Raw genomic sequence first — 16,155 nt, 5'->3', positions numbered from 1 at the left:
TGATGAAGTTATTAAGGAAACAAAAGGTATACTAAAATTTTTTTTGAAGGAAAATCATTATCAGATCAATCCCGAGAAGGATGATCCCCAAATGAAAGTGAAATCAAGTAAAGATACCTCTATTTCGATAGTTTAGGTTCACACAAAGGTTCCTCATGGGTAGAAAGACCAAGAAATTGAGCAGGATGATCCAGTAGGAACACATGAGAAAGTAGTTGCTGATGATACCACTAATAACCAGGCAGTTGGAGACTCTAGTGAATATATACAAGATCCTCCGATAATGGAAGTTCATTTTGAGCATGCAACCAAGGAGTTTGGAGATGCTAGTGCGAAGAAGGAGAAAGGAGATTGCAGTATCCCAGACAAGCTCTAAAGTTAGCTACCCTTGCCCAAGCTAAGGCAAGTGAGGAGTTTCTCAAGTTCCACTCTGAAGACAAGGATCTAATAACTCTTGCTACTGATGTTATGGAGAATATATTGCCTACATTCAAGCAAGATATAGCTGATACATCCTCTGGTAAGCTTAGGAATATGCTACATGTAGTTGATTCTCATTTTGTGTCCTTGGAGAAAGTGATAAATATAAAAGTTTTGAATGAATTTAATTCTATGAGATTGCAATCCTTTTTGAAAGCAATGATAGGGCAGTTTTGAAATCTGTGGTGAAGAGTATTGAGGATGCTTTAGATGAAGGTTGTAAGATATATAAGTCATGCCTTATTTTGCTAGAATTTACTTTATACATTGACAAGAAGATTAAGGAATATGAAGGGAAGTTAGGTACAATTTCACAATCTTTTGCCCCTCATTTAGTTTTTTCTAGTAGTCTTGAAGCTCAAGTTATGGACCTAACTGACAAAATCAAGAGCTTGCATCAGGAAAGGGACTAGATTATAAGCAAAGTAGGTGATTTGAGGAGTCTAATCACTACCCAGTTAGACACTTTACTTGGTATCTAGAAGGATGATGTGAGTGCTCTAGGTAAGGCTATACCCTTAGATCTCAAAGGAATAGAAATACATGCCTACATGTTCAACACCTTGAAAAATGTTTTGGACTGTTTTCTAAGAGGATGGAATGAGTGCCTGAAGTCCTTGAAGACAACTTATGCGAACATTTTTAACTTTCCGTAAGTCATTGTACATATCCTTCATAAGTTTTTGGCAGATTCCAACCTTTGCCATTTATGTCAAAGGGGGAGAGAGTGCGGTGAAAAATGATGTATATTCTTAGGGAGAGCTAGTTCTACAGATCTTGCAATTATTTTTGGAGTTTTTTTGGATTTTTGCAGTTTTGGGTTCTTGAGTTCATTTTTCACAGTGTTGCCATCAATGCCAAAGGGGAGATTGTTGGCAAGAGACACTGTACCAATGAAGATTCATGCATGCAGATTGCTTAGGCGTTGTTATTGATGGAAACACGATCAATAAATCATATTCGGTATATAAAGATTTGACTTACCAAAAGTCATATTTTTCATAAGGCATAAGTCTAGAAGGTGGAAATCAGTATCCGGTAGAGCATGAGATCATTGTGAATATCTTGATTATGGTGGTGTAATTTTTGGTTGCAATGATTAAGGCAAATGATTGGATTTTCAAGGCAGCTTACTTCATATTCCTGACCTTGGGTGTTGATTCATGAGCGAGATCAAAGGTCCGGTATTTGGTGATTCCAGAAGAACAAAGTTATCTTTGTGTTTAATGGTGTAACATATGATCCAAAATCTGTGGCATAATTTTGGTGATTGGTTTTGTGTTCAAGGTGATTATGCTGACGTGTATTTCAAGGTGATTGTGCTGACGTGTATGAAGCTTGATATCATTCTTTTTAGGTCAGCATATGCATTTGTGGATAATTTTGGTGATTGGTTTCGTGTTCAAGATGATTGTTCTAACATGTATGAAGTTTGATATCATTCTTTTTAGGTCAGCATATTCATTTGTGGATAGATTGAGCCAACAAGTCACTACACATTTCATATTTTGCAGTTTTGTGAAGCCGACTTGGTTGAGATCTATTTTGTTGGTGTAGATATATAATATCAATCCGGATGATCATTTTAGATGTGGAATATGTGAATGTGGATGAGTGATATGCGAATGAGCATCAGAATGCAGAATTGGTTTTCCGATAGATACCTATGCAACTGAACATGGCAGAAAGGAAGAGTAGTTTTAGACAATCAAATTGTGCTTAACCAAAACTAGTTTGGCATTTGTAGATGCTATATTCTAGTTCAGACACTGTAATTATTCCTATATCTCATTTGTAGGATAGTGAGTCCTTTGGGGTTGTTGCCCTCTTATGTAATTGAGAAATGAGCTCTAGGAAGTGTGCTTGAATGCAAGTGCATTCCATTTTGTAATATTATCATAATCCTGATCAAAGTATAATAATATTGTGGATACTCAATCCCACCATGGTTTTTCCATTTTCGGGTTTCCACGTAAAATTTTTGGTGTTATGGTTTTGTGGTTGATTAGTTTATGTTTCTGCAATATACTTTCTTTCTTATGCATCTGGTGGTTTAAGAATCAGTTTATCAAGTTTGTAAACTTAAGAACATTGATTTAGCCCCCCTCTCAGTGTGCATTGATTCCAACATCTTATATATCCACATCAACAAAATAAATCAATTCCCATGTCGACTTCCAAAAACTGCATAACACGCAACACGAAACGTGTAACCATAAGTCAGCTTAATTCATCCACAAATCCATATGCGGACCCCCAAAAGATGATAATAAGATTCTCATGTGTTGGCCCAAACTCCTTGAACTTGAAACCAATCACTAAAAGCATCGCAAAGATTCTGGATCACACGTTATACCAAAATAGCTTTGGTCTTCCAGAATTATCGAATACCAAACCTTTAGTCTTGCTCAACACTGGATACTAGTATTACAAAATAAGCTGCGTCAAACCTTGAATCATCTGACTCTATTAGCACAACCAAAGTTATGCAGCCAAAATGGGTCAGTGCAAGAAGATGAGTCCACTTTTTGGCCAAAAAGTGGAAGTGTTTTCCTTGATTTTCAGATTTTGTCTCATTTGAGCTTAAATTTTGAAACACTTAGAGATTGAATCTTGGAAAAAGTCTGGAATATAAAAGATATCCCTCTGAGTTTACTTTCCAAATATGTAATTTATTTTAATACCCACATAATAAAAAATAACTTTTTGAATGGAATTATGAAACTATGTTTTAAAAATGCATGTTTCAAGACCATACCATGCATGTGTACGACCCACACTTTTTGACACAATTAAAATTATTTTCTCAAACCGTTTTGGGAAATGGTTTGTAACACACTAAATATTGATGAGCATATGTTTCTATATTTTTTTTCTAATATTTTTTTAATTAATTTTTTAATGGTCATAATTATCTTTTTAAAAATTTGACGTGTACGACCCACATAATTTGACATAAACTTAACATTTTTTGATTTTTTTTTTTAAATAGAAAAGAATTTTGTGCAGATTGATGACATATAATTTTTTTTCCAAAATTCATTAAAATAAAAAAGTTATTAAATTAACAAAATTAGTTAAAATTTCAAATTTATGGACCCAATTTAGTATAAATTAAATGAAAAATAGTTAAAATGATCAATTTTTAAATAAATTTACATATTCAGAATCTAGACAGTATAATCTGATATGGGTTTTAATTTCATATAGAAGTTTTCTAATTAGAAGCACGTAAACTATTTCAGAAGTTCATATTTGTGCTTTCATTCATGGAGATTTGAATTTGTAGGTCCATGTCTCAGTGTGGCCATCCCAGGCCTATCCCAGGCCTAATCCCGAGCCAAGTAGCTGGTTGTGGAATCAACTCCCACAGAACGGGCCCCCATTTTCAAACAAGGGCGGCTTGTGGAAAAAAAAGGAAAAATACGATTTGGAAATGGGGTCTGTTTTTAAAAAACGGGCACCCGTTTCAAAAAAATGGGCCCCCGTTTTGTTTAAAAGTGAGCCCCCATTTTAGAATAGAATGGGGGCCCATTTATTTTTTCTTTGGGCCCCCATTACCTTATAGCTTGAGAGCCCAAAGCATAAACGGGCCCCCATTTTTTGAAAATGGGCCCCTGTTTATAAGAACACATTTTCCAATGCATAGAATTCCATGAATTTGTGACTCATTACCTTGCACTTACCCAAATCAAGATCTACATACGTTATTCATACTCTGTCGGATACTGTATTCCACCGTCCACACTTATGCCTAATGATAATACAACTTCTGGTAAATCAAATCTACATGCACCAGATATGATTTTTGAATTGAGTTGCCATCAATGACAACTCCTAAACATCTCTCATGGACCAATCTTCATCGAAACAATGTCTCTTGCTAACAATCTCCCCCTTTGGCATTGATGGCAACATTGTGAAAAATGACACAGTACACTCAACATTCCAAAACCAAAAAATCTACAAGACTCAAAAGCTCCCCCTAAGAATTTACACCATTTTTTAGTTCGCTCTCTCCCCCTTTGATAACAATTCCAAAGATAGGAATCCGCCAAAATTTATATACAGGGGTATACATAGTTACTTACAAAAATTTGAAAATATTTGCAAAATTATCTTTAGGAACAACAAGTGGTCATCCCAACCCTTCTTAAGCTCTCCAAAATATTGATCAGACCACTGAAAAGATAGGCAGGCATCTCAACTCCTCTTTGATCTACTGGAACACTCTTATTCAAAGAATTCATTGCATCTTGCTTACTGCTAATCAGTAAATCTACTCAAGGAGTGATAAGGCTTCTTACTTCTCCCACTCTACCCAAAAGTCCGTCCTTCTCCTGATTTAATCTCTTAATCTTATCAAGTATACTCATAGCTTGAGCTTCAAAATTGCTAGCCGAGACTGATTGGGGTGTAGAGGATTGAGATGTTCTAGCTAATTTCCCTTCATACTCTTTTATTTTCTTATCAATGTCAATAGTATACTTTGGAAAAATTAGACATGACTTATATATTTGATCACCTTCATCTAATACATCTCGTATATTTTTCATAGCAGTTATCAAACTAGCCCTATCTCCTTCAATGATCTTCAAAATTGTCCTCAATCTGATGGCATTAAACCGAGTCAAAACTTTAGCATCTGTCACTTTCTCCAAAGATACAAAATGAGATTCTACTACATTGAGCATGCTTCTAAGCTTATTGGAGAGAGTATCAGTTGTATCTAGTTTGAATGATGACAAAATTTTCTCTAACACATTTACCGCCATGGAGATCAACTCTTTATCTTTGGAGTGATACTTGAGTAAGTCTCCACTCACCTTAACTTGTGCTAGAGTTGCAAGATTCAGTGCTTGAACTAGAGATAGATAACTAAGATTAATATGTCCTTGAGTGAAATCATCAGTGACAATTTATTTTCCTTTGTCTACTATAGTGTCTCTTGCAACTATCACCAAAGCCTGATCATCCTTCTCTTCTCCTTTCTCCTTCTTTGTCACCTCTGCACTTGCATCTTCCACAACATCTTCACCCTTCTTAGCATCAACCTCAACTTTTCCAATCTCCTCAATTTCCTTTTCTGAGTCAACCTCTATCACTGGAGGATTTTGTTCAGCTTCACCAGAGGATTTTGTTCAGATTCATCAGAGTCATTAACCTTAGCAGTATCAGTATCATCTACAACTATGGTTTGTTCATTTGTCTGCTCTGCCAGAATGGGTCGCACTGTTGGCTGATCTTTCTGCACATTAGGAACCATTGTATGTACTTTCAAAATAGAAGTGTCTTCATGTGTCTACTCTTCCAATTGAGTGTCATCTTTAGCCGGATTTACTTCATATTTGTGCTCTTTCAAAAATTGTTTCAAAATTGCTTCGGTCTCTTTAGTCACTTCATCTATTTTCCCAAGCATGATTTTATTAACCCTCTTTTTTCTTATGAATCTGTCTTTTGCAATCTTAAGCAATCTATCAACTTCATCCTTAGAAATGATAGAACTAAAATTAACTAATACATATTCTTTTACTCTTTCATCCTCTAAGATGGCTGTATGTGTTCTACTATCCAAAATATCATACAACCCCTTCAGAATCATGGATGACAGCTCTATCAAGGCTTTTCTATAAACATTCTTATACTATACAATGACTTCCTCTATATCTCTTTTATAATTATTATCCCAGTTCTCATAATATATAGATACATTCTTCAAATTTCCTTCCTTTACCACTTCATCAATTATTTCACTTAATGGGGGTACAACATTATAAGTAGCTTCTATCTTGCTAGACTTTAGAGCTTCATCCAGCTCAGACTTAGGCTTCCTTCTTGATTTGGCTCTTCCGAATGGCCCAGTTTCAGTTCTTTATTTCTTTGTCGGCTGGGCTTCAACGTATTAAGGCTTCTTCACCACCCTAGCATAGGTAGCCGTATTTTTCACCTCTTTCACTACTTCATCAGACTCTATCTCTACATATTTAGCAGTGGCTACAACATATTCCCTTTTGGGCTTCTCCTTCTTCCTCTTCTCTTCTCCACCGGTTGATTTGGCTTGTGGCTTAGGTGGAGAAACAAGCTTCTATGCACCGGAGGTAGGTGTAAACTTGGTTTTCCTTGGCTTGGTTTTCTTGGGAGGATTGGAGACCTATTTTGTCTTCTTTGGATTTACCATGTCCTCCTCTTTCAGAATGTTATGCTCCCTATCCCTTTGAACGACTTCTTTTTTTATTCCCATTTGTTTTGCAATCTCTTCTACTTCTTTTATGATCTTCCTCTTTCTTCTGGGCTCAGTGAATTTCTTATGCAAATCTAATATTTTTTCCTTATAAGTACCGAACCTCTCTTCCTTTTCATCTACCAATTTACTCAATAGGTGTTGAGCATATGCATCAAGAGTGTTTCCTTCCACTTCATACCCCATGGGCATGATCCATATGGTTCTTAGTTCTACTGGCTCCATATGACATTGATCTTTGTCTACCACAAAGCATATGGTATCCTCATATTTTTCAACAATATCCTTTGGAATCCTCTCTTTTCTTTGCATCATTTCCTGAAATGATTTGAAATAACCCCATAAAGTATATTTCTATGCTACTACATCACATAATCCTTGCAAACTTTCTTTAATTTGCACTGCCACTGGTTTATCATAAGCCCATTGTAATTTTCCTATATCAGGGATTTCATTCAAAAAGTAAAGTGCCAATTAGATAATCAAAGAACCAAACTTGAAAACATGCTTCTTATGTTGCTTGATCTTCTTTAGATTTCTCATTAATTCACTAAGAAGCACTCCAAATAGATCATATCTCTTATCCTCTTTGAGTATCTGATAAGCTACATATATTGTATTATCGGATACTGAATTTTGTCTACTGGACTAGTACACCTTATACTCTATCACCATTGAATAATGTAGTCACACAAATCTGTCTATTTTAATTAAATGAATATTTCGCATTTATTTGATTAAAAATCCACTAGCCATCAATTAATTAATTTAATATTTAATTAATTCTTCCCCAAACATTCTTCTATTAATTAAATAAATTATTCAATTTATTTTAATTAATTCATTAAATCAAATTCCATTCAATTAAATAAATAAAATCTATTTATTTAATAAATTCCCCTTTTCCTCTTTTAAATAAATTAAATAAAACATTTATTTAAATCATTATCCCCACCCCACTTGCATTTTCCTACAAATGCAACTTGCACACATTTATTGAAATAAATGAATTTTTATTTTAAATAAAATCCTATTTTCCCTCACCCACCAAATCCACTTGCAAAAATCTAATCCCCTTCTAGATTCTTCTAACCCCTTCCTAATTAGCCTAATCCATCCCCTAATTATTGTCACATTCCTGAGAAAAATAGAGTCACTTCTCAAAGCCTAAAAGTCTTTGATAACCATTAAAGGCTTTCAACCTTCAACCACTAAAAGTCTCAAAGTCTTGGATAACCTTTAAAAGCTTCCAACTTTCAACCACTTAATCCTCAAAGTCTCCAATAACCATTAATGGTTAACCCAAACCCTCCTACATGGTTAAAACATTTGTTTTGACTCAACCTCTACCCAACCCAAGGGTCTCATCAAGCCTTTAATGCTTTGACCATGATTATCTCTTAATCATTTGCACAAAGGTTTATCCTTGGATTAACTCCTAATCCAGTGGGTAATCCTAATTTAGGCTTGACCCTTACCTTTTAGATAACCATGAGGTCTTCTCAGGCATTCAATGCCTCCAACCCCTTTCTTTCAACCCAACCCTGTGTTGACACTTGTCACCATTTTATTCGTGCAAATTGTGCACATGGATCCCCAACTTTCAAGCTTGACCCTTGATTAAACCCTTCAATCCTGGCCATCTATTGCTCCATTTTTCCTATAAATAGAGCTCATTCCTTCATAATCCAGATCCTGAAAACTTGTATGCATTTAGGCTATAGACATTTTTAGAGAGCATTTAGCATAAACAATCTAACATCTTATCATTTTGGTTAAAAACATATCATTTTAGTATCAATAGATTAGTATTAGATTTTTATATCATATTTAGAGCTATACTACAATCTCAATCCTCCATAAGCATCCATAGTGCAAAAAGCTGCTGAGAGCTACACTATTTTGGAACTTGGAGAGGAGAGGAACAAGGGAGAAGAAGCTAAAGCCATGCTAAGAGGCAGTTGGAGATGCCTCATAATCTTTGCTTTGTTTATTAGATATATTAGCATGCTTTTAGTGTCTCTCTTGGTATGCCTTTTTAGATTAGTTTTTGATTAACTAACACTAATGGTTTTTGTGTCTTTTGTGTTATTTTGTCATTGACTAACCTTGTGCCATTTAGGAGGGCATCATTTGGTGAACCTGACGTGAGTCAAACACCAAAAACATATCTTTTTTTTTTAACTCACATGTTTGCTTGTTGAAAGTGCCACACAGGTCACGCTTCAGCGCTATTGAACATGTTCTAGCACTACTGACACTTTTTCTTTCAACGCTATTGTCCCTACAATAGCGCTATTGCAAAAGTTTCAGCACTTTTGACATTATTCTAGCGCTTATGTTCTTTTTCTAGCTCTATTGGAAACCTTCTAGTGCTTTTGCCTCTCTGTCTCAGACGTTCTTTCAACGCTTCCGTGTGAAATAGCGCTTCTGTTTAAATGCAGACTAGTGCTACTATGAAAATTAGCGCTTCTGTTCAAACGCAGACTAGTGCTATTGCAACAGAATGTTGTAAAAATCGCATTGTAACCCCAAAAATGAAAATTCTTAGGCTTGTGGAAGCCCTCCTTGACCGTCAATTTTACTAACTTATTTTTGTTCATGCAGGTTAAAAACTCACCATAAAAATCACAAAATAGTCCTTTGTGCTTAAAAAAAAAAACTTGAAAAACACAAAACAACAAATTTTCATTGTTTTCTAGTTAGGATTCATCTTTATTTTGGTGTTTAAAATCAACAAACAAAGTTTCTTTCCTTGCATCAAAATCTAAAAATCACAAGCCACACTTCAATTTTGGGCAAGTAAAAAGAACAAACCACTTGTTTTGATTTTTGCAAAAAACAAATTTTACTTCAAAGCAAACGTGTTTTCCATTAAGTTGACCAGGATTTTTGAATTCTAGATTACACAACATATTTCTTTTGAAGTTAAAAAGAACACCATGCCTGTTGGAGCAACATCTCCAAATAGTTAGACCACATTTTTGACATGATGGATTAAAAAGAACAAGTGTTTTACGTGTTTGGCACGCTTGTGCACAAAGGTCAGTCGAGTGGTCCTACCTCTAACACACACTATCCTCTCCTTTGGCTCTCGTGGTCCTAGGTGCAAGAGAAAAGTGTTAGTAACACTCACATTTTATCTTTTTAAGAGAGGCCTGCCAAGGGATCGATACTCTTGGGAATGACCTCGAGTGGTAAATCCTTCGAGCCGCTATAGAAATCAGGTGAGAGCGAAAGCTGTAGCCTTGGGTATAACTGTTCCTACAGTGTAACTGGCTGAAAGGACAAATGGGCCCCACCACCAGTTACAAGGCTCTGAAGTGAGTCACTGCAGAATGAACTTATGTCCAAAAACATTGAACATGACTAAACACCTTTAAGTAGTAGCTCACCTATTCTATTGATTGAGGATATTTGAGGTATAATTTAGTGCAAGAGCATAGATGGTTTTGCTCCCAAGATACTCACCATACATATTTCCTTGAGTAGAAACATAGCTTTTTGAAAAGTCACTTGTGGCTTGATAAAAGTGGTGACTCCCCCATCATAGGGATCATCTATTTGTTATGCTCGCACAAGACTTAGTATATCACATCCTTACCTGCCACGGCGGGATTCATAAGGTATGTAGTACCAAAGTCAAAGAAATATCAAGATGTGGGCTAAATTTATCACAACTGGCCATTTGACCTTAGGGATAAAAAGTGTTTGAAGTGTCTTCGTTTTAAAGACCTAGTGCAAATTGAGCCGACTTCAGGCTTTGGAAATACACCTTAAAATACATCTAAAGGAAGGGTCATATACAAGTCCAAGGATTGGGTTGATCTAGATCCATACTCATTTGTGCCTTTTCGGCAACATTCTTGTGTTTGTGTGCTTGCTTTGTTTTCTTGTCAAAGAAAAGTTAGAAGATCAATCCCAAAAAGCAAAGTATTCATCCAACATTTCTCAAAAAGAAAAAAACAACCAAAAATACCAAAAATAAAGTGCAAACAACAAAGAGTCAAATTTTATGACCATTCTTCACCTCTTGCGAAAGAAGTGTCATCAGAATATCAACTTGAAAAGAAGACCATTAAGCTCAAAGGCTTTGATCAAAAGGCGGAAATTCTTCTATCTCAATAGACAAATTTTTCTCTCACATAGAGTCTTTCTACATCGCATGCGTCTATACCTTCAAGGTAAAACAAACGAGTTTGATTCAGAATCATTGAACCGCAGAGCTTTTATGCAATATAGAGCTCTGAGTTATCACAAAAATCAAGGAGGAAAGATTAATCCCAACTTCTTCCCAAACGTCTGCATTACCTACAACACAGCTCGAGAAATACCACCAACACCCGAAAGGGAAGAGATAGAGTTTGTCCCATTCGTAACACAAATTTTTTATTGAAAGTTGAAAAACAAAACATCCATCATCTTACTCATTCATCATCACTTCATCCTCAATCCGTCCCAATTCTCAAAACATTAAGAGGTTCTTCTCCCAAGATTCCTTTTTAAATATTGCTTGAATCAAACACATCACATCACTTTTTAAATTGTTTCTACATCTAGGATAAGCTTATCCTAAGAGACAAATCTATGTAGGTTAAAACTAGTTCATGAGTGAATCCTCTCATTCCTAGGTAGTCAAAATCTGTAACACATCTCAGATTTCTCTACACCTTATCACATCCAAACTCCTCAAACAAACAAGCAATTCAAAGAAAGAATTTCAGTTACATCTACCTTAAAAGTGCTAGAGATCTACATACCACACAAATCACCAATCATCAATCTTTCATTTCATCAACAACTCATCATCATCTTCAATCAACTTCAACAAAAACCTGCAAGAAAAATGGCTCAAACCTGATCACGATCAAGGCAACGAGAAATAGAAATTGAGGAAGAAGAAGACGAAAATCTCAATGAATTTCAAGAAGCACTTGGAGGAAATATAAATGATGAAACCCAAGTACTCCCACTCCTGCAACAATCGAAAGGGCTCAGCATAACCCTCACTTTAACAGATTGTTTGATGAAATACTCAGGAGCAATGCGGATGCTCACTTCTTAAAACATCGCTCAAGAAGGAGCCAAACTCCCCTCTGACTTTGATCTTGCCCAATTAAGACAAGCATCAGAAAGACAAAGTCACCATGAGGAGGAAAGAGGTAGAGATCGCATCAGATATAACATTCCTCAAGGTAACCCACCACCTCCTCCTCCAAATGAAATGGAGATGTTGCGGCAACAAGTCTAGAATCTCGCCCAACAACTTCATAGTGGTGTTAAGACCAATCAATTCTCACTTAATGACATCTGTCCCTATCCGTTTGATAGGAATATTTATATGCCGCCCTTTCCACGAGGATTCAAAACACCCAAATTTGAAAAATATAGAGGAAAGGGGGATCCCCATGATCATGTCCGAGAATTTCATTCCGCTTGTCTTGAAGTGGCATATGAAGACACATACCTAATGCGCCTTTTTCCCCAAAGTTTGGGAGGAACAACCACATCATGGTTTTCCCGACTACCAGGTGGCATTAGAACATTGAGGAACTCATCCAGAAGTTCCTATCTCATTACTCTTATAACATTGAACGCGACATCACCATGGCTGATCTATGCAACACCAAACAAAAACTAGGTGAATTATTCTCAGTATTCCTACAACAATGGTGCCAAATGTCTAGCAGATGTTCTCTTCAATTACCTGAACGAGAACTAGTGGAAATTTTCATTTCCAACTTAAACAAAGAAATGGAATTTCACCTGTATGTCAAAGACACAGACTCCTTTAACGATATGATCACCAAGGGTTTAAAATGTGAAAGGGCACTCATAAAGAAAGGACTCATCAAAATCTTTAATGAACCAAAAGATGGTCCTCTCCCGCGCTTCAATAGTGATAAACCGAACTTCTGGAACAAAAACAAGAATATTGTCAATGATGGAGTTGTGGATGCTCGGACTATCCAAAATGCACAACCTATGGTTCAATTTGCAGGGCAAAATCCTCCACCTCAGAATAACACAAATGTTCCTCCTAATCAAGGTCGCATCACATCTCATGATGAACCAAGACCTCGTCCACAAAAACAAAAATGCACATACACTCCCTTAGGGGAACCCATTGAAACAGTGTTATGACAACTCATTTCTCAGAATTTGGTCACTCTACCTAAACTATCCAACTATGAGCCTCAGGTCAAACCGGCATGGTGGAGAGATACTGAACACTGTGAGTTCCATCAAGGAAGAGGACATAAGACAAGTAATTATCACCAATTGAAAGATCTCATTCAGGATCTTATTGATCGAGGAGAAATTGAGATTGAAGGACATGACCCAAAAACAACCAATAATGATCATCTGATGTTCAAGAATCCACTTCCATCACAAGATCAAAGGGGTCCTTCCACTTCCAGGCAAGGCATTGATACCACTGATTATACGCAGGCTGCGTATAACTACACTGTAAATCATCTATATGATGCCAGTGAACAAATTGTAACTATAACCTTCAAAAATCCCACCTCAAATTGCAATGTTGTTACATGTCGTGGCAAGGTCACCATCAAGGCAGCTCCATAGGGCACCACCTCCGTCCCAAAGCAATACAATCTTGTGGAACAATTAGATAAAACGTCTGCGTTGATATCCATTTTAGAGCTATTGCCCCTATCGCCATCTCATAAAACAATCTTGGATCAAGCACTCCAAGAGGCATCAGTCCCTGCAAACTTGAATACAGACCAATTTCAAGCCATGGTTGGAAATCTAAAGTCATCACCTTGTCTCACTTTTTCCGAAAGTGACAACTCTTCTTTCCAACAACCTCATAATGCTTCGCTACACATTGAAGGCTTTATCAACCAACACAGGATCAAGCGAGTCTTGATAGATAATGGAGTAGGCCTAAAAATTTGTACACTATAGTTGGTCACAACATTGGGATATGCAATAGAATCAGTGGATCCTCGCAAGAAGATCGCCATCAAGGCCTATGATGATGAAGAGCGTTCATCCAAAGGAGCTGTGGTACTACCAATCTGAGTGGGCCCTGTGGTAAAACACATCATTTGTCAGGTTTTGGACCTTCCTCTACCATATAATCTATTATTAGGGAGACCTTGGATCCATGCCATGCAAGCTATTCCATCCACCTACCATCAATGTATCAAGTTCCCACATAACGGTACAGAGATTACAATCCTGGGTGATGCAAATCCCTTTGCTTTTTGTCATAATATCAACCATCAACTAGAGATTACTGTTCCTAATAATAGGGAAGCCATTTCCTCCACATCATATGTAAGTCCTGCCTCTCTTGCCATTTCGAACACCCCTATACCCAAGCAAGAAAAACTTAAAATGAAAGTAGCAGAGGAAGGTCCTGGAGAATACAACTTGAGTCAACTCTTTTGTGTGGGACAAATTCCCACTTCTCCTCGAACACATGGTAAACCACAGCAGTTACTCTAGCAACCACTAAACATGCCTGCATGTGCCTTGATGCCTTTCATCCTTGGAAAGAGTCAAGAGGAAGAGACACAAGATGAGGACCTAGTGAAATGGATCTATAAAGATCCCATCACCACTGATAAACTGCAAGTTACACTTCCTACGGAACAGTATGGCAAAGGCCTCCTTATTATGCAAAGAATGGGATATGATGGTCAAAGTGCTTTGGGATATTGCAAACAAGGATGACATGAACCTCTATTACCAGAATTAAAACCCAAAGGTAATACAGGCCTGGGCTTTGAAAAAGAGATCCTTCCTAAACTCAAATTCAAAGGACAACCCAACAAACCATTTTGCCCACCTACTGCAAAGAGGACACCTTTCATAATCAAAGCACCATCAAGCCCTATCCCCACTGCCCCATCGAGGCTCACAACCCCACTGCAACCATCACCAATATCATTCATTCCATCAAATGAACCAGTAATCCCATTAGCAACACCATTTGTAGCAACAACTGTATTGAAACCCACAGCAACATCTATGGCACCAGCCATTCCAACAGAAGCCACTAAGTCAACACTACCGATACTTCCAGTAACAAATCCTTTAATCCCCATCAAAATTCCTGCAGCACCGATCACTACAAAGGTACATAAACCAATCACGCCTGCAGTATTCAACTCCAGTGACATCCCAGTATGGTATAGCAATAGGATGCTGGAAAGTGATTCAGAGATCGACTCACATGAGTGGGAATTTGATTCTGTACAGCTTAACACTTCAGATGAGGAAGACACATCACCACCTCCACCACGCAAAGACATCCCTATTTACGGAGAAGCATAGATTAAGGCCACTTGGGTACCTGAGCTGGAAACATCTTCCATAGACCCTACGTCTCATCCTATGCCTGATTCTGATAGGGAGATTACCATCAACAACCTTAATCACACTGTCTTAACCCTCACTGATACCTCTAACGAACTTAACCTAATCGATGATGTAATGCCCATTATCCACCCTGAACTCATTGAATGGAACCAATCAAATCCTCCATGTCTTGACCTCTTCCAAAATGATGAGGCTATCATTGACTTTTTGGAATTATGGGATAATCTACCAAGTGGGGATCACAAAGCTAGATTTGCCATTGCACTTAATAGAGTGACATACTTCGAGGTGGATGCCAAACCCTTCAGCTGCAAAAATATAACAATAAAACATGGATCTTCCAGTGAAAACCACACTGTGGCGTTGTTTGATCTGACAAAAAGAAAAAGAAAGAGTGTATCCAATGGTGAAAACCTCTCTGAGGCACCTGAGGATGAAGGGTTTGACATTCTCCCTGCTAGTACACAACAAGAACGATCAACGATTCTTATCGAAGCAACCAATGAATACAATGTGGGGACTCCTAAAAATCCTCATATTATACATCTAGCATCTTTTCTCACTCCAGAGGAATAGCCTAAATTTATAGAGTTCTTCCAGCAACGTCAGATCAACTTTGCATGGTCATATGCAGACATGCCTGGGCTTGATCCTGATTTAGTCATGCATCACCTTGCCATAGCAGAAGGAGCCAAACCTGTCAAGCAGAAGCTTCGTAAGATGCATCCCTTGATTGCAATGCTAGTCAAAACAGAACTCAAGAAACTCCTGGATGTTGGTTTCATTAGACCAATTGATTATGTAGAATGGATCTCTAACATCATGCCAGTTGGCAAACCAAAAGGGGGCATCTGCATTTGTACCAACTTCAGAGATCTAAATAAGGCCTGTCCTAAGGATGATTTCCCCCTACCAAATATCAACATCATAGTGGATCTAACAGCAGGATATGCGATGCTTTCACTCATGGATGGCTTTTCCGGCTACAATCAGATAAAGATCACACCTGAAGATCAACATAAAACAACCTTCACATGTCCATGGGGCACATACTGCTGGAATGTAATGCCTTTTGGTCT

The sequence above is a fragment of the Cryptomeria japonica genome, chromosome 10, assembly GCF_030272615.1.
Source record: "Cryptomeria japonica chromosome 10, Sugi_1.0, whole genome shotgun sequence".
Taxonomy (NCBI): domain Eukaryota; kingdom Viridiplantae; phylum Streptophyta; class Pinopsida; order Cupressales; family Cupressaceae; genus Cryptomeria; species Cryptomeria japonica.
Note: the sequence above shows the minus strand (reverse complement) of the source record.